At 40.8% G+C, this 15,708-nt stretch overlaps 1 protein-coding gene across 6 annotated transcripts in view; it reads right to left on the reverse strand.

The window, feature by feature from the left end:
• The window catches only part of SASH1 (SAM and SH3 domain containing 1), a 326,913-nt gene that overhangs the window by 49,545 nt on the left and 261,660 nt on the right, over positions 1–15,708 (reverse strand). The gene's annotated exons all lie outside the window — the stretch shown is intronic.

The following is a 15,708-nucleotide window of genomic DNA, read 5'->3' on the forward strand; positions in this document are numbered from 1 at the left end:
GAATATTACTCAGCCATAAAAAGAAACGAAATTGAGCTATTTGTAATGAGGTGGATAGACCTAGAGTCTGTCATACAGAGTGAAGTAAGTCAGAAAGAAAAAGACAAATACCGTATGCTAACACATATATATGGAATTTAAGAAAAAAATGTCATGAAGAACCTAGGGGTAAAGCAGGAATAAAGACGCAGACCTCTTAGAGAATGGACTTGAGGTTATGGGGAGGGGGAAGGGTGAGCTGTGACAGGGCGAGAGAGAGTCATGGGCATATACACACTAACAAACGCAGTAAGGTAGATAGCTAGTGGGAAGCAGCCGCATGGCACAGGGATATTGGCTCGGTGCTTTGTGACAGCCTGGAGGGGTGGGATGGGGAGGGTGGGAGGGAGGGAGACGCAACAGGGAAGACATATGGGAACATATGTTTATGTATGACTGATTCACTTTGTTATAAAGCAGAAACTAACACACCATTGTAAAGCAATTATACCCCAATAAAGATGTTAAAAAAAAAAAAAAAAAAAAAAAAAAAAAAACAAAAAAAAAAAAAAAAAAAAAAAAAAAAGAGCTACAGGGATTCAGAAGTGGGTGAAATCACCTCTGGCTGGGGAAACTGAGACATGCTTCAGTGAGGGGACGGGCACTTGCCATGGCTTTGGGGGCATTTCCGTGTCCCTATGTGAGCCCAGAAGTCCCGTGTTTACATGGCTCCTGCTGACCTTAGATGCCTGACTATCTGGACGGTCAGAGAAGAGTTCAGCTGCTGCTGCCGCCCTTATAAACAGCATGTGACACCAATCAACAACAGCTTCACGGCCCTCCTCTTCTCCAAGCTTGATTTCATAATCTCTCCAACATGCCTGATCTCCCTCCACTGGTCCAAGAAGTGATGCATTCAAGGTCACTCCCTACCTTGGGGGCAGCTTATTGGCTCCGGCTGGGTACGTTCAAGATCAGCTACCAGGCATCCCTGTCCGGCTGTGGCCGGGGCCTCCCGATCACAGCCATCAGGTTAATGTGTGATTCTTTGTGTTTAGAGAAAAATTTGTTTCACTCTTTGAAGAAGTTAGAATTACTTTAAAAAGTGTTTATGAATGCAGTAACTATATCAACTATGAAACACACTGTGGGTTTTTTTCCCTTATTTCACAAAGGAGTCAGGGGAGGACTCATCTGTTTAGTAAGAAATATTTTGCTCATTAGCTGGTGACATCATTGCCCTCTGTAATTAGGAGATTTTTGTCAGCATATGGAAAAAAAGATGAAATTCCATTCTTCTCCCAGAGGTACAGTGTAACACTGAAATAATCTCTCTGGCAGTTTCAAAATTAACTAGTTGTCACCAGATTTGAAGAAGAAGGAGGAGGAGAAGATAATTACATGATACTCATACTTGTAAAAAGTATGTGAGAATTTGAGGTAATGTTACCATCCCCTAGAGGCAAAGGCTTGTCAGCACTTAATTCACTTAAAGAAACTGTTTAAAAAACTAACTACAAAACCAAAGGAACAGCAAAGGGATGCTACATTCCACAAGAAACTCTATTCTTTTTCTTAAAACTCATGAACTCTGAACTGCTTTTAATCACCCCCAAATAATGTTGCTACTTTCCCTATAAGGAACGAGAAAATATAAGACCTCAGGAGTCCTACAGCCACGTCTAGGAAGACTTGAATAACAAGCAAGCACACTCGTCCCAATTCTGCAAGTTTCCACGAAGCAGAGAAAATGCCTTTCCTTCTCCTGAAAGGAGTTGGGGGAGGTGAGAGTTTAAGTGGAGGAAAAAGAACCGACTTCCTTCCCCTTCACTCTGTAAAAATCTTCTTTACAGATTTTACTGCTTGAGATGATGTCACCCTGCCCATAGGTCAGAGAACCCCACTGGTCATATAAAATAGGTGAGTTGAGATAAAAAAGAAGTTAGGGGAAGGTAGTCAACAACTAACTCTACAGGTGCCTCTGTAAAGAGTGCGGGAGTGTTACCCAAAACAAATCTATGGTGTCAGGCACACTGACGACTAAAGCAAAACACCAACCCCCCTCATTCCCAAGTGTATTCGATTCTCACATAGCCCGTGCCATGGAAAAAGGATGATTCAGAACAGGACTGCCAAGTAGGGCAATTACATATGCTTTTGAGGCTCTAGTTTCTGGAGCTGATGGAAGTTTTCATCCCAGAAGCGCTACGTCTCCCAAGAGACTGGGTGGTGTTTGCAAAGTCACATAACTTTTATGGCATGTTAGACTGACTGATTCATGGATCAGGCCCGATGACTTCTTGGACAAGGCCGCCAAACAACCTTGCCTAGGCACATGACGATGGAGGAATACAGAGAACCGATGGAGCCTGCAAGGCAACGGAGGGAAGGTGCGGACACCGAGTTCTTCCCTCCAACCCAAACTGAGGCTACTGATCAGCACGGGCATCTGTTGAAGACGGAGGCAGATGGGCCGAAGGTACCTCCCAGAGTCACGATCTACGTGTGGCCTTAACACACTTCTCCTTATGTTTGTAGAATGAATAATAAGCAAATCTACTTCCAAATAGAAGACAGCTTAGCTTGTTTTTGTGTCTCTATAAACACAAAGAATAACACATTAGCCTGATGGCTGTGATCAGAAGGCCCCAATTGATTCACTGGCTTAGAAAATGAATCAATTAGAGCTAGAAAAATTGTTTGTGGTCATCTAACTGGCAAAACAATCAGGTCATGATGACTGCTGAAAACTAAACCACAGAATATCCTTCCCACAACTAACAAAATGAGCAACAGTGTCCTACAAAACACAATTACTAAAAACTGGCAAAAATACTCCACCAAGGGCATCCAAACAAAAGTATATAACCTAATATATTAAACTTTAGAACTCCTTGATCAAGCTAAGAAAAAAATTCCTGAAGACCCACAGAAAAGGAAGCAAACTGTGTGGACTTCTTTATCTTTTTCGGATCTAAGAGCAGCAGAAATTGCGTCAGGAGAGTAATGAGTGAGAAGATGGAAAGTCAATGGTCAGGCTGATCCTGATTGAAATGAAGCCTCTAGAAATTCACCAGGAATCGGAGGAATAAATTAAAGACAGACTGGCTCTGGTGTACCCATTGCCCCACCCTTAAGCAAGCAACGTGAACAGTGACGCGGCACATTTAACAAACTCTTAGGAGAGAGAAAGCCGAGCCCCGGTATCCCAACGAAGACCACATTCCACCTCAGCTGGGTTTTCCCACCTCCCCAGCTATTACATTAGGCTACAGCAACAGCAAACATGAATGGGTCACAAGACAAAGGAAGGAAAACACTCCACTGTCTGACAGCACGGCAAACAGGTCAAAAAGAAATCCTCATTATATCAGCACAAACAGAAAATGTGACCTGAGTTACCCAAGCATGATCAAAGTGAAAAGAAATGCATGAGAACTACTCAAACAAACTATAACAAGGGGAAAAAAAGAGAGAGAGAGAGAGAGAAAAGGCATGGACAAACACAATGATTCTATCTTTTGATCCCATCTCTCTATCAGAAGAAAATATAACTCAAGGAACAGGAAGCAATTCCTAACAGTTGCTTCTCTCTATAAAATAATTAAAGAAGAACATGAATTCAATTAAATGAGACCTCAAAGACAAGATGAAAAACACGAATGATATAAATTTTAAAACTGCAATCATATATGGAAGCAACGTAAATGTCCATTGACAGAGGAACAGTTAAAGAAGATGTGGCGCATATATATATATGTGCACACTGTGGAATACTACTCAGCCATAAAAAAGAATGAAATAATGCCATTTGCAGCAACATGGATGGACCTAGAAATTATCATATTAAGTGAAGTAAGTCAGACAGAAAAAGACAAATATCATATGATATCACTTATATGTAGAATCTTAAAAAATGATACAAATGAACTTATTTACAAAACAGAAACGAATCACAGACACAGAAAACAAACTTATTGTTACCAAAGAGGAAAGGGGTGGGGGTGATAAATCAGGAGTTTGGGATTAACAGATACACACTACTAGGTATAAAACAGATAACCAACAAGGACCTACTGTATAGCACAGGGATCTATATTCAATACCTTATAATAAGCTATAAGGGAAAAGAATCTGAAAATGTGTGTGTGTGTGTGTAACTGAATTACTTTGCTGTACACCTGAAACTAACTGAAAATAACTTTATAAATCAACTATACTTCATTTAAAAACAAAACAAATTGCAGTCATAAGGAACCAAACCACCTATTACAGAGCCAATTTATAAATAAGAATGAGCAAAGAAAAGAAGCAATACCGTATTAGTCAAAATATTGATACTGAGAAAAACTTTATTATTTAAATCCATTTTCTCGTATGACCCAAGTGTGAAGATTCACCCACCTATTCACGTAAGCCATTGGCCTTGCTGCTCCGTCTACCTAACAGGTTTCTCTTCCTCCTCCTGGGGAATCCTTGCTCAGTTTCAGTCACCTTCACTGGCCTTTCCACACTCTCCTCACTGGGGCTTCATGGACTTTCTGTGCGTATTTCACACACTCGGTAGAAATATTCCAATTAAGGCCCCAACCATGCTATCCACTTGTCTGTCTCTTCTTCTCAAATATAAACTCCTGTGTGTAGGCACTGACATATAGTCGGTACTCAGTAATGTCTGCACAATGAATGAGTAAAAGAATGTTCATTCTTTCACCTACACTCTGGCTCAAAAGCACAGTGCAAGAAGTGTCCTTGTAGGAACTAATTATGCAACGTTATTAGAATTATACTAGTAATAGTACAACCAACCAGGGATGAGAGAGGGTGTGATACAAAGAGGGAAACGAAAAGGGACAGAGCAGAGAATAAAGGGATATTTCTACAGAAATTATTCTGTGAATAATTAGAATTTGAATTAGAATTTGGTTGTGTTTAAATAGTGCTTTCTAGGGCTTCCCTGGTGGCGCAGTGGTTGAGAGTCCGCCTGCCGATGCAGGGGACACGGGTTCGTGCCCCGGTCTGGGAAGATCCCACATGCCGCAGAGCGGCTGGGCCCGTGAGCCATGGCCTCTGAGCCTGCGCGTCCAGAGCCTGTGCTCTGCAACGGGAGAGGCCACAACAGTGAGAGGCCCGTGTACAGAAAAAAAAAAAAAATATTGCTTTCTAGATGAATGTCCTTGATGACTGGGTATAGTTCTGAGTTCTGATATAGTGACTTACAGTTCAAATGGACTCTGAACAAGTGAAGGGCAGTTCATGACTTCAGTAAGTTGCCTTAGGCTGGAAGCGGCCCTCAGTCTGGATCTGACCCATGAACCATGATAGGACCTGGGTCTCTCTCCAACCCATCCATTATATAAGATTTGGTACCAGGGCAAATGATTTAATGAGGAATTAACATGTGATGAATCACTATCATTAAACAAGTAATGGAAATCCTCTCTTAACTTACCCCAAGCTCCCTAAGGTTCATCCCAAAAGTGAAGTAAGAAACTGGCATTGCAAATCTAAATGCCAATCCTTAACCCATATTATATTACAAATATCTGTATTTAGATATAATCAGCTAGCTAGGGTACGTGTCGTAGATCCTGTTTGGTATTTACGTATTAGGTTGGACAAATGAGATTGCTATTTTTAAGGTCAAAAGCTAATATTTCCAGTTCACGTGGTTCGACCTAATAAAAGAAACAACAGGGAAGTCCCTGGCAGTCCAGTGGTTAGGACTCCACGCTCTCTCTGCCGAGGGCCCAGGTTCATTCCCTGGTCAGGGAACTAAGATCTCGCAAGCCACACAGTGCGACCAAAAAAATTTAAAAAAGAAAGAAAGAAAGATGAAGCTGAGGGTGACAGTAAAATCTTAAAAAAAAAAAAAAGAAAAAGAAAAGAAAGAACAGGGGCTTCCCTGGTGGCGCTGTGGTTGGGAGTCCGCCTGCCGATGCAGGGGACATGGGTTTGTGCTCCGGTCCGGGAGGATCCTGCATGCCGTGGAGCGGCTGGGCCCGTGAGCCGTGGCCACTGGGCCTGCGCGTCCGGAGCCTGTGCTGCGCAACGGGAGAGGCTGCAGCAGTGAGAGGCCCGCGTACACAAAAAAACAAAATAAAACAAAAAAAACCCGAAAGAACAGACCAGAATGTGCCCGAAAACTAACTTAAATTTAAAAATGATAACAATAGGTTACATAACCCTCAGATTATATTGTATCTGGGTATTCCGTCGTCATTTACTTTTGTTCACGTGGCCCTTGATGTGTTGAGGAGGGTGTGCAGGCAGCATCCTCAACTCCCTGTGACCATACAAACCAGTGAAGATAGACGTGTACTGATACCTGGCTGGTTTGCCAGATGCAAAGAGCCAAATTTCCAACTATTTCTGGGCCTGCTGTAAGAGTGCCCCCCAACGTAACAGGCATGGAAGCGCACACCCACATGCTCAATGAGACGGCCTCATTGTCACTATATAGCCCTAGATAATTTCAATACAATTAGTGTTTATTTTTCCCAAACAGTAATCCCAAGGCCACATATGTTAACTGAAATCATACCAGACCCATTCCTAAGCCCACAGACACTTACACGTTCTGAAACAGAAAATAAACTTATTATGTGTTTGGTAAAAACATAACCAATTAAACACACGCTATTTACATTAAGCTTGTTCTGACAACTCCAGTCTGTCTGCCGTAATACGCAAAAGCAGAAGCGCTGCTGCCACGTTAATGGCATGTACAAAAATAAAACTTTTGACGGGAACTCCAGTATTTTAAGAATGACAGTTAATGGCGAGGTAGAAGATCGTCACATAAAGCAATAGAGGCTGGCGTTCATTGGGTATTTACTTGGTGCCACTTAATCCTTGCAACACCCGTGTGAGGTAGATACACTCGGCCCAAGGTGTTTTTTTTTTTTTTGTGGTACGCGGGCCTCTCACTGTTGCGGCCTCTCCCGTTGTGCAGCACAGGCTCCGGACGCGCAGGCTCAGCGGCCATGGCTCACGGGCCCAGCTGCTAAGCAGCATGTGGGATCTTCCCAGACCGGGGCACGAACCCGTGTCCCCTGCATCGGCAGGCGGCCTCTCAACCACTGCGCCACCAGGGAAGCCCTCAGCCCAAGTTTTGAGGCACAAAGAGATGAAACAACTTGCCCTCAGATGTGGAGCTAATAGGTGGCAGAGCTGGGATCTGGACCCAAAGTCTGACTCACATCTGTGAGCTTAAACCAGCCCCCTCACCGGGCAAACGCCTGGCTTTCCCGAGGCCAGAGCCTCCTTCCTGTCTAACTTTGTTTAAAGATGACGATCTCAAGGGACTCACAGCAAACACACGCCTCAAACTTTGGCCCTTCTCCCAGGGACAAGGCTGGGGAGAGAGGGTGGTGTGGAATAAATGACAAGAAGTCATCTAAGCAGTGGTTCTTGGTCAGCTTATATCCAGTGAGAGCAAAAGTCATCTTTCTCACAAGACTTTGTGACACGTTATTTCAATGGACTGATTTTGTCTCTAGTCTCTCCATAAGCTACAGGTCTAAAGAATCATTACGGGGCTTCCCTGGTGGTGCAGTGGTTGAGAATCTGCCTGCCAATGCAGGGGACACGGGTTCGAGTCCTGGTCTGGGAAGATCCCACATGCCTCGGAGCAACTAGGTCCGTGAGCCACAACTACTGAGCCTGCGCGTCTGGAGCCTGTGCTCCGCAACAAGAGAGGCCGCGACAGTGAGAGGCCCGCGCATGTCGATGAAGAGTGGCCCCCGCTTGCCGCAACTAGAGAAAGCCCTCGCACAGAAACGAAGACCCAACACAGCCAAAAATAAATAAATAAATTTATAAAAAAAGAATCATTACGTCTACTCTTCTAAAGAGAATTTTAATATGTCTCTATTTTACTATCATTTTCATTTCAAAATTACATTTGTTAAAATTAAGAGGAATATTGCTTCCTGTTCCCACCCAGCCAAATAAAAAAGGAATTTGTAGAAGGTGTCTATGAAACTCTGAATAATCATCTCAAGGCTTCAAGTACACATTAAAAGACCTGAATCAATAAGAGTTATCTTTGCCATAGTTATATTTAGAAAGATTTAGAAAAGTGTTCCTTTTTTGACACAGTGTAACATAGCATGGCATGAACATGCTAGCCCAAGCAAAGAGGGTAAAAAAGCTCTCTGGCAAATTACCACTAGGCCATACTTCTGCTCTTTCTCTTGGTCAAATTAGAAGTCAGATGAGTTGGGCTTCCCTGGTGGCGCAGTGGTTGAGAGTCCGCCTGCCAATGCAGGGGATACGGGTTCGAGCCCTGGTCTGGGAAGATCCCACATACCTCAGAGCAACTGGGCCCGTGAGCCACAACTACTGAGCCTGCGCATCTGGAGCCTGTGGTCCGCAACAGGAGAAGCCGCGACAGTGAGAGCCCCGTGCACCGCGATGAAGAGTGGCCCCCGCTTGCCGCAACTAGAGAAAGCCCTCACACAGAAACAAAGACCCAACGCAGCCAAATAAATAAATAAATTTTTAAGAAAAGAAGTCAAATGAGTTGAGTAAAGCTCTTCCTCTGTTCAAGAAATAAAGAGTCAAAGCACACATCCAACCATGCTGTATTTAAGCCTAGCTAGTATAAGAATTAAAGCTACAAGCAGAACCATTTTCTAGCCACAAATCAAAACGTACCTTGCCAGTGAGAACCCTTTTCAGCTAAAACCTGTATGTTGTTAGGAAAAAAAATCCTTTAGAAAGAGAGATTCAAAGAAAACTTATCAACAAGATTAAAAGCAAACAGTAACTTACATTCAGTAATGTAAGTTATTTTTATGCTTGGAATCTATTCTCTCTTATATTTCCTTATAAAACCAATAATATAAGAGCAGAAAGACAGTAGAAAGAAGGTCAACCATTTACATAAAGATACCTTTACTGGACTTATAATGTCAACTTTAATACTAAGGTCTATGTGAATCTTCACATAGTTTATGCATCCAATAAATATTTACTCAAAGTCAGCAAAAATATGAAACCTTATTTTAAAAAAATCGCTGGTACTATCTACAGGTGGAAGACAATTCTGTAAATTCATCATGTATTGTCATTAAAAAAATGACAATGTTGTTTGGGAATCAGATTTCCCCAAACAACAAAGCTAATAATATTGGTTTCTATCTTCCTTTAACACCTTTGCAATATAAAAATAAAACTTCTGATAAATTTTAACTTATAGGCATTGTCTAGAAGTTCACCCTAGTAAAAGAAACCTATTCAAAATAAGAATTATTTTCACTTTATTAATTATATTTAAGAATAGCCAAGTTTTAAAAGATCTGGTTCAACCCAGAGTCCTGGACCCTGAAAAGAGCACCTTGCATTTACAGACGTCTCTTGGATAAGCAGAAGCATCATTCTGCCCCCGAAAGGAACACCCCATGAGCATGAGCTCTGTTCTCTGACCACATTCTGTATTAAATGATTAAATTGTCCACCTTTTCTTTGGCCGTAATAGAAATTAGGCCATTCGCCCCAAGAACCACTAAAAAAAGTAACTCTGTGGAATGCTCTCCGGGCCTTCAGCACACTATCTTTTAGAAAGTTCTAGATTAGACTAAGGCTATAGCAACCTATTCTTCCAAAACAACAGACCTGAATCTTCTGGCTGGAAGACAATGGCTGTAATTGAGGTAGGTGAAATGACTCTGAAAAGCCTCAGTAAAAACCATCTGCTGGTGAGGGCCAAGTTTACGGTTTATAATTTTAGAAAGCCCCCAAAAGATTTAACAGTCTTGCATCATGCCAACAATATGGGGATATTTTAGTTGCAACCTTGAAAGTCCTCAATCAGGGAAACACTTAAAATAGTATTTTGTAAAAAGTGGAAGAAATGACCACCTGATGTTGTGTGTTTGTTACCCCAAATCTGGACACAGTTCAACCACCTGGCTCCCCAGGTTAGTGGCAAAGCTATATTCAGAATTGGAATGAAAGGTTATGCAGAGATGCACATACAGATGTAAGGTATTATTATAACACCACAGTGATAACATAGCACTCTTTGCACAAATATTTCCCAACTCTAAATTTCCCCAAATGTAAAAGTGATCGATTATGAAACGATGACTTGATTTACAAAATAATTCACTTCACAAAGCATTTCACCATAGTTGCTTCACCCTGGTAAGGAGCTCCAGATACAGAAACATAATTCTAACTTTTTCTGGAACACAGTTTGTATGAAGTGAAACAATTGAACGCGACCAAACTGGATGTCTGCAATGGACTCTAAGAGCTCTGGTGCTTTACTGTCCTTGTTGTTGCTTTACTATTTCTTTATATATTATATATTTAAAAAAATAATTTGAATAGCATCATAATCAAATAATTTACAATTTGACATTTTTCGGAAAGAGAGTTCAATGCAAGTATTTCAGGTACAGATCACCAACTCTTACCTACCACTTTTGTAAAAACAAAAACTATGATTTACTAAAATGCACGCCTTGAGTAAAAAAACTTTAAACCCCAGTAAGACAGAGAGCACAATTTCTTTAAACATTTTCTTAATCAGAAGGTAAACTGAACCTCAATGCACAAAGCTGAAAGCTTAAAATGAGAACCCTTACAACCTTTCCCCTGCAGGAGGCGAAGGAAAACAAAAGTTACTAAAATAAAATGAAAGATATTAAAATAAACGTTCAGATGTTTAACAAGGAATCCAGTTAAGTACTCAACCAGAAATTCTTTTTAAAAACTCTAACACTAACAACAGAAAAACGGCAGAGAACAGATTCCCCTCTGGCAAAGAGAAAGCTATATTTCACTTCCCCTGGTAACTATCTTTAGTACTTTATACTCTTGGAAACTGAGAATGTGAATATGGATTTATTGTGAAGCAACATGCAATTATCGAATGCCAGTTCTGGGGGTGGGGGAAGCCTATGAATCAATGCAAATGAAACCCTAAAGCACGACAGCCATCAATATAGGCATTGAGGTCCGGTGACAAAGGCCTTATGATCTCTGCAACTTCCATGGCCTGGGCATTCCCCACTATGGCCAGTGGGCTATTTGCATCTCAGTATAGAAAAGAATCGATAGAAAGCTGAAAAGCCCTGGCCCTCGCACAAAAGATAATCAAAGCACCGAACCCAAGGCAGCTGGAGTAGGACACAGTGGGAATTATCTGAAATTAATTACCCTGCTAGTAGGCAAATGGAGCATCAGTGAGAAGGAATATTTTGGATGGAGTTTCTTGCTGAGTCTCCAGGAAAACATGGGACAGACTAAAGTCAGGGTGAGAAGGGCAAGTGTCACGTACGTCGGGATCCTGATCAAGTACAAGCAAACTTCGGTGCCAACGGTTCATTAGCATGAAGTAACGAACAGCGTGACTGAACATGGGTGGGGGTTGTTTGCACAAAGGCAGCGAGCAAACTACAGAGTAAACAGCCTTTCTTCAGCAAACTCCACTGCTGGCTAGACTGTCTTCACCTACATCGTTCAGCAGAAAGACAAGTCATTCTAGAGCCTCTGGGAAATTGTGCTGGAAGTGGAAGGAGCACATCGTACCCCCGGCCCTCCCTCCAACTAGGAAAGGCTGAGTTTATTTTTGAGCCGTCTAGGAAGAAACAGTTTGTAAGGAGTTAATCATGTAATCATGTACGTGAGTCTGTGTGAGCACGTGTGAGGCTAATTTTAACCTCTGCACTGCAGGGTACACTCCACTGGGGCAGGGCCTCTCTCTCTCCTTCACCTCTGTAACCTGGATACCTAGTGTGAAGCCTAGCACATAGCAAGCGCTCTGCAGAGGCTCCACAGATGCCTCCTAAATGAACAAAGAAACGCTCAAGAGAACGAATGCCCAACTTTTAAGAAGTACCCATTTCATTCTGTCAGCTGATATCAAGGTGATGGTTGTGATTCACCCTCTGAAAGGGGTTCAACAAACCAATACTTAGTATAATACTTTCTTAGCAGCTTGTTCCAAATGCCTACAGTACTCTATTTATAGCAACTTTTTCCTAAATGAGATAAGCCTCCCTCCTTACCCTCTAAGTATGTGAGGTTCTACTACAGGCCTGTTTCTCTGAATGGATAGTCTTGTAACCTCTCCCTTGACTCAGATGCTATTAATCAGGACAGTATCCAGTGAGACGGACACTAGAAGACCCACTATGGACAACTGAGGCTATGTGTTCCCCCCCGAGTTGGGTTTGAATCACATCAGTCCTGAGTTACGATATTTATTCTTCATGATTCTTTGGATTCATGATTTACATTTATATTATGTTAGAACTAGGGGATAAGAGACCCCAAAAGGCACAGTGAAAACCATGGACATGGTTCCTTTGATTACCTCATGGTCCCAGGACATGCTGCTGGCTAGCATATGACACATTTATTATTATAAATGGTAACGTCTCAGTCCCCTCCACACAAAAGCAAACCAAGCAGAGCTTTCAAATGAATAATCCTTTGGGTTTTTTGTTTATTTGTTTGTTTATTTTAGCTGCAATGGAATCTGGTGTTTGATTCAGGAAATCAGGGACAAGGAGGGAGTGGGAGGGTTATGTTTACTAATGATATGCCATCATTTGTTACTTAGATGCAAAGAAGTGTAAAGACTGAGTCTATAGTCTCAAGACATAAAACATGCTCTTAAAGCAGCCAGGAAGGATGACCTTTCAAATGCAAGTTTGTTGACTGAATATTTCTCAAGCAGGCTACAGGAGCTGAACACTGAGTTAGGCACTCACTGGAGACAAAGATAATACAGCTGCCTTTCTTGCTCAAGGAGCTCACAATTTCCATGCAGGTTGAAATATATACAATTAATTCTGATACTCCAGGATAACTGTTAGGTTTCATGTAGCAAGCTAGTTTAACAAAGCACAGAACAGGAAGCTATAAAAATACACTTGAAGATGCTAAAGTTTCAGAGGAGGTGGCAGTTGGACTTCACCTTGAAAGATGCATAGATTTTTACCTGGAAAAATTTGCAGAAAGACATTTTAGGTAGAGGAAATGCAGAAATTAAAGCAGAGAGTGTGAAATTACAAGGTATGATCAGTAAGGCATTCAGGGTCCAGTGCAGATGGAGTGGAGACCTACTGGAGCAAGGGGTGACAGATACGAGTAGAGAAATTGATTAAGGCCAGATCACAGAGGGTCTGGAGTGTGCCAAGAAGTTTAGAAGTTATCTTGTAAAACTGGAAAACCATCAGCCTTTTCTGAAACACACGAATGTAAGAAGAGAGGTATGTTTTGGAAAGATGACTGGCTGTATGGAACACTGACAAGAGGAAACAAGAGTCTAAAGAAATGAAGGTAGAGTTGCTTCCAGACTTTAAGGAAGAGAGGACCTAACAAACAAAACAACTGCACAGTAGCTACAAACTACTCAAATAAACAAAATCTTGAAAACCAAAAAAAAAAAAAAAAAAATTGAATAATAGATGAAAAAGGTTAACTCCCTCCATCCTCACTCCATGCAGTTTGATGATAGCACCATGAAATGTCTATCTGAAATTCTGGAATTCTAATTCCTGTGATCTTGGTGGAACTCCTGAGAAGCAATGTTTTGGTCACATTAAAATAGCATGAATAATACAAGGCATCAAAACTGGAAAAGAAGAAGAAAAATTGCCTCTATTCACAGGTGACATGGTCTTATAGGTAGAAAACGCTAAAGATTTTACACCCACCCCCCCACCCCCCCACACATCTGTTAGATAATAAAGAAATTCAGCAAAGTTGCAGGATACAAAGTCAACACAGGAAAATCAGTTCCATCTTTATATACTGACAATAAAAAATTCAAAAAGGAAATTAAGTAAACAATTTCATTTTATAATAGCATCAAAAAGAATAAAATACTTAAAATTAAACTTAACCAAGGAGACAAGACTTGTACACTGAAAACTACAAAACAATGCTGAAAGAAATTCAAGAAGACATAAATAAATGGAAGAATAGCTGTGTTCACAGATCGGAAGACTTCATGTTAAGATGACAATACTACCCAAATCAATGTACAGGTCCAATAAAATCCCTATCAAAATCTCATGGCACTTTTCACAGAAATAGAAAAACCCACCCTAAAATTCAAATGGAATCTCAAGGGACCTTAATAGCGAAAACAATCTGAAAAAGAAGAACCAAGTTGGAGGGCTCACACCTCCCAATTTCAAACCTTACTATAAAGCTATCTTAATCAAAACAGTATGATGCCTGCAAAGGAAAGACATATAAACCAAAGAAATAAAATAAGAGAGCCCAGAAATAAACCCTCACATATATGGTCAATTAATTTTCAAAAAGGGTGCTAAGACCATTCAATGGGGGAAAGGACAGTCTTTTCAACAAGTGGTTCTGGGAAAACAAGGTATCCACCCACAAAAGAATGAGGTTGGGCCCATATGTTATATTATATACAAACATTAACTTAAAATGGGTGACAGATCTAGACTTAAAAGCTAAAGCTATAAACTCTTAAAAGAAAATATAGGAGAAAATCTTCACGACAATGGATATGGCAATGATTTCTTAGTTATGACACCGAAAATGAATGTAAATTGGACTTCAAAATTAAAAACTTTCCTGCCTCAAAGGACGCTATCAAGAGAGTAAAAAGGCAACTCATAGAATGGGAGAAAATATTTACAAGTCATGTACCTGATACAGGATTAATATCCAGACTCTATAAAGAACTCCTACAACTCAACAACCAGCAGCAAAACAAAAAACCCAATTCAACAATGGGCAAATAACTTGGATAAACACTTCTCTGAGGAATGTATAAAAATGGCCAAGCACATAAAAAGATGCTAAACATCATTAGACACTAGAGAAATCAAATCTAAACCACAATGATATCATTTTATACCCATCAGGATGACATATCAAAAATGGGAAAATCACAAGTGTTGGTGAGGAAGCAGAGAAACTGGAAGGCAGCTGTCAGGAATGTAAAATGGTACAGCCACTGTGGAAAACCGTATAGCAGCTCCTCAAAAAGTTAAACATAGAATTACCGTATAATCCAGAAATTCTACTCCTACGTATATACGGAAAGGATATGACAGCAAGGATTCAGACACTTGTATACCAATGTTCATAACAGCAATATTCACAATAGCCAAAAGGGAGAAACACCCGAGTGTCTAACAACAGATGAATAATTAAACAAAATGTGGTATATATGTGCAGTGGAATACTGTTCATCCATAAAAAGGAATGAAGTTCTAGAATAGCTGTTATGTGGACGAGTCTTGAAAACATGGTGCTAAGGGAAATAAACCAGACACAGAAGGAAAAATATTGTATGATTTTACTTATATAAAGTACCTGGACTAGTCAAATTCATAGAGACAGGAAGCAAACTGTGGTTGCCAGGAGTTGGGGAAGGTGAGGAGAGAATGGAGAGTTATTGTTTAATGGTTATGGAATATCTGTTTCAGATGATGGAGAAGTTCAGGAAGTGGGTTGTGAAGAAGGTTGTACAGCAAAGTGTATGTACTTAAGGCCACTGAATTGAACATTTAAAATGCTTATAATGGTAAAATTTAAGTTGTGTCTACTTTACTTCTATTTAAAAAAAAAAAAAAAAACAGCATGAATAGCGCTGTCCCAGCTACCAAGTAAAGAAAAGAGTAACACGTCAGAAGAGACACCTCTTTCCAGATCCAGCTGGGAGCTGGTGCCTGCAAAAAGAAGTCTAAAGGCTCAAATTGTGTAGGCTGTCCCTTTTTAGTA

This window comes from Aethalodelphis obliquidens, unplaced genomic scaffold (genome assembly GCF_003676395.1).
Source record: "Aethalodelphis obliquidens isolate GAN/ISIS:26980383/991018 unplaced genomic scaffold, ASM367639v1 scaffold3, whole genome shotgun sequence".
In the NCBI taxonomy this organism is placed as follows: Eukaryota; Metazoa; Chordata; class Mammalia; order Artiodactyla; family Delphinidae; genus Aethalodelphis; species Aethalodelphis obliquidens.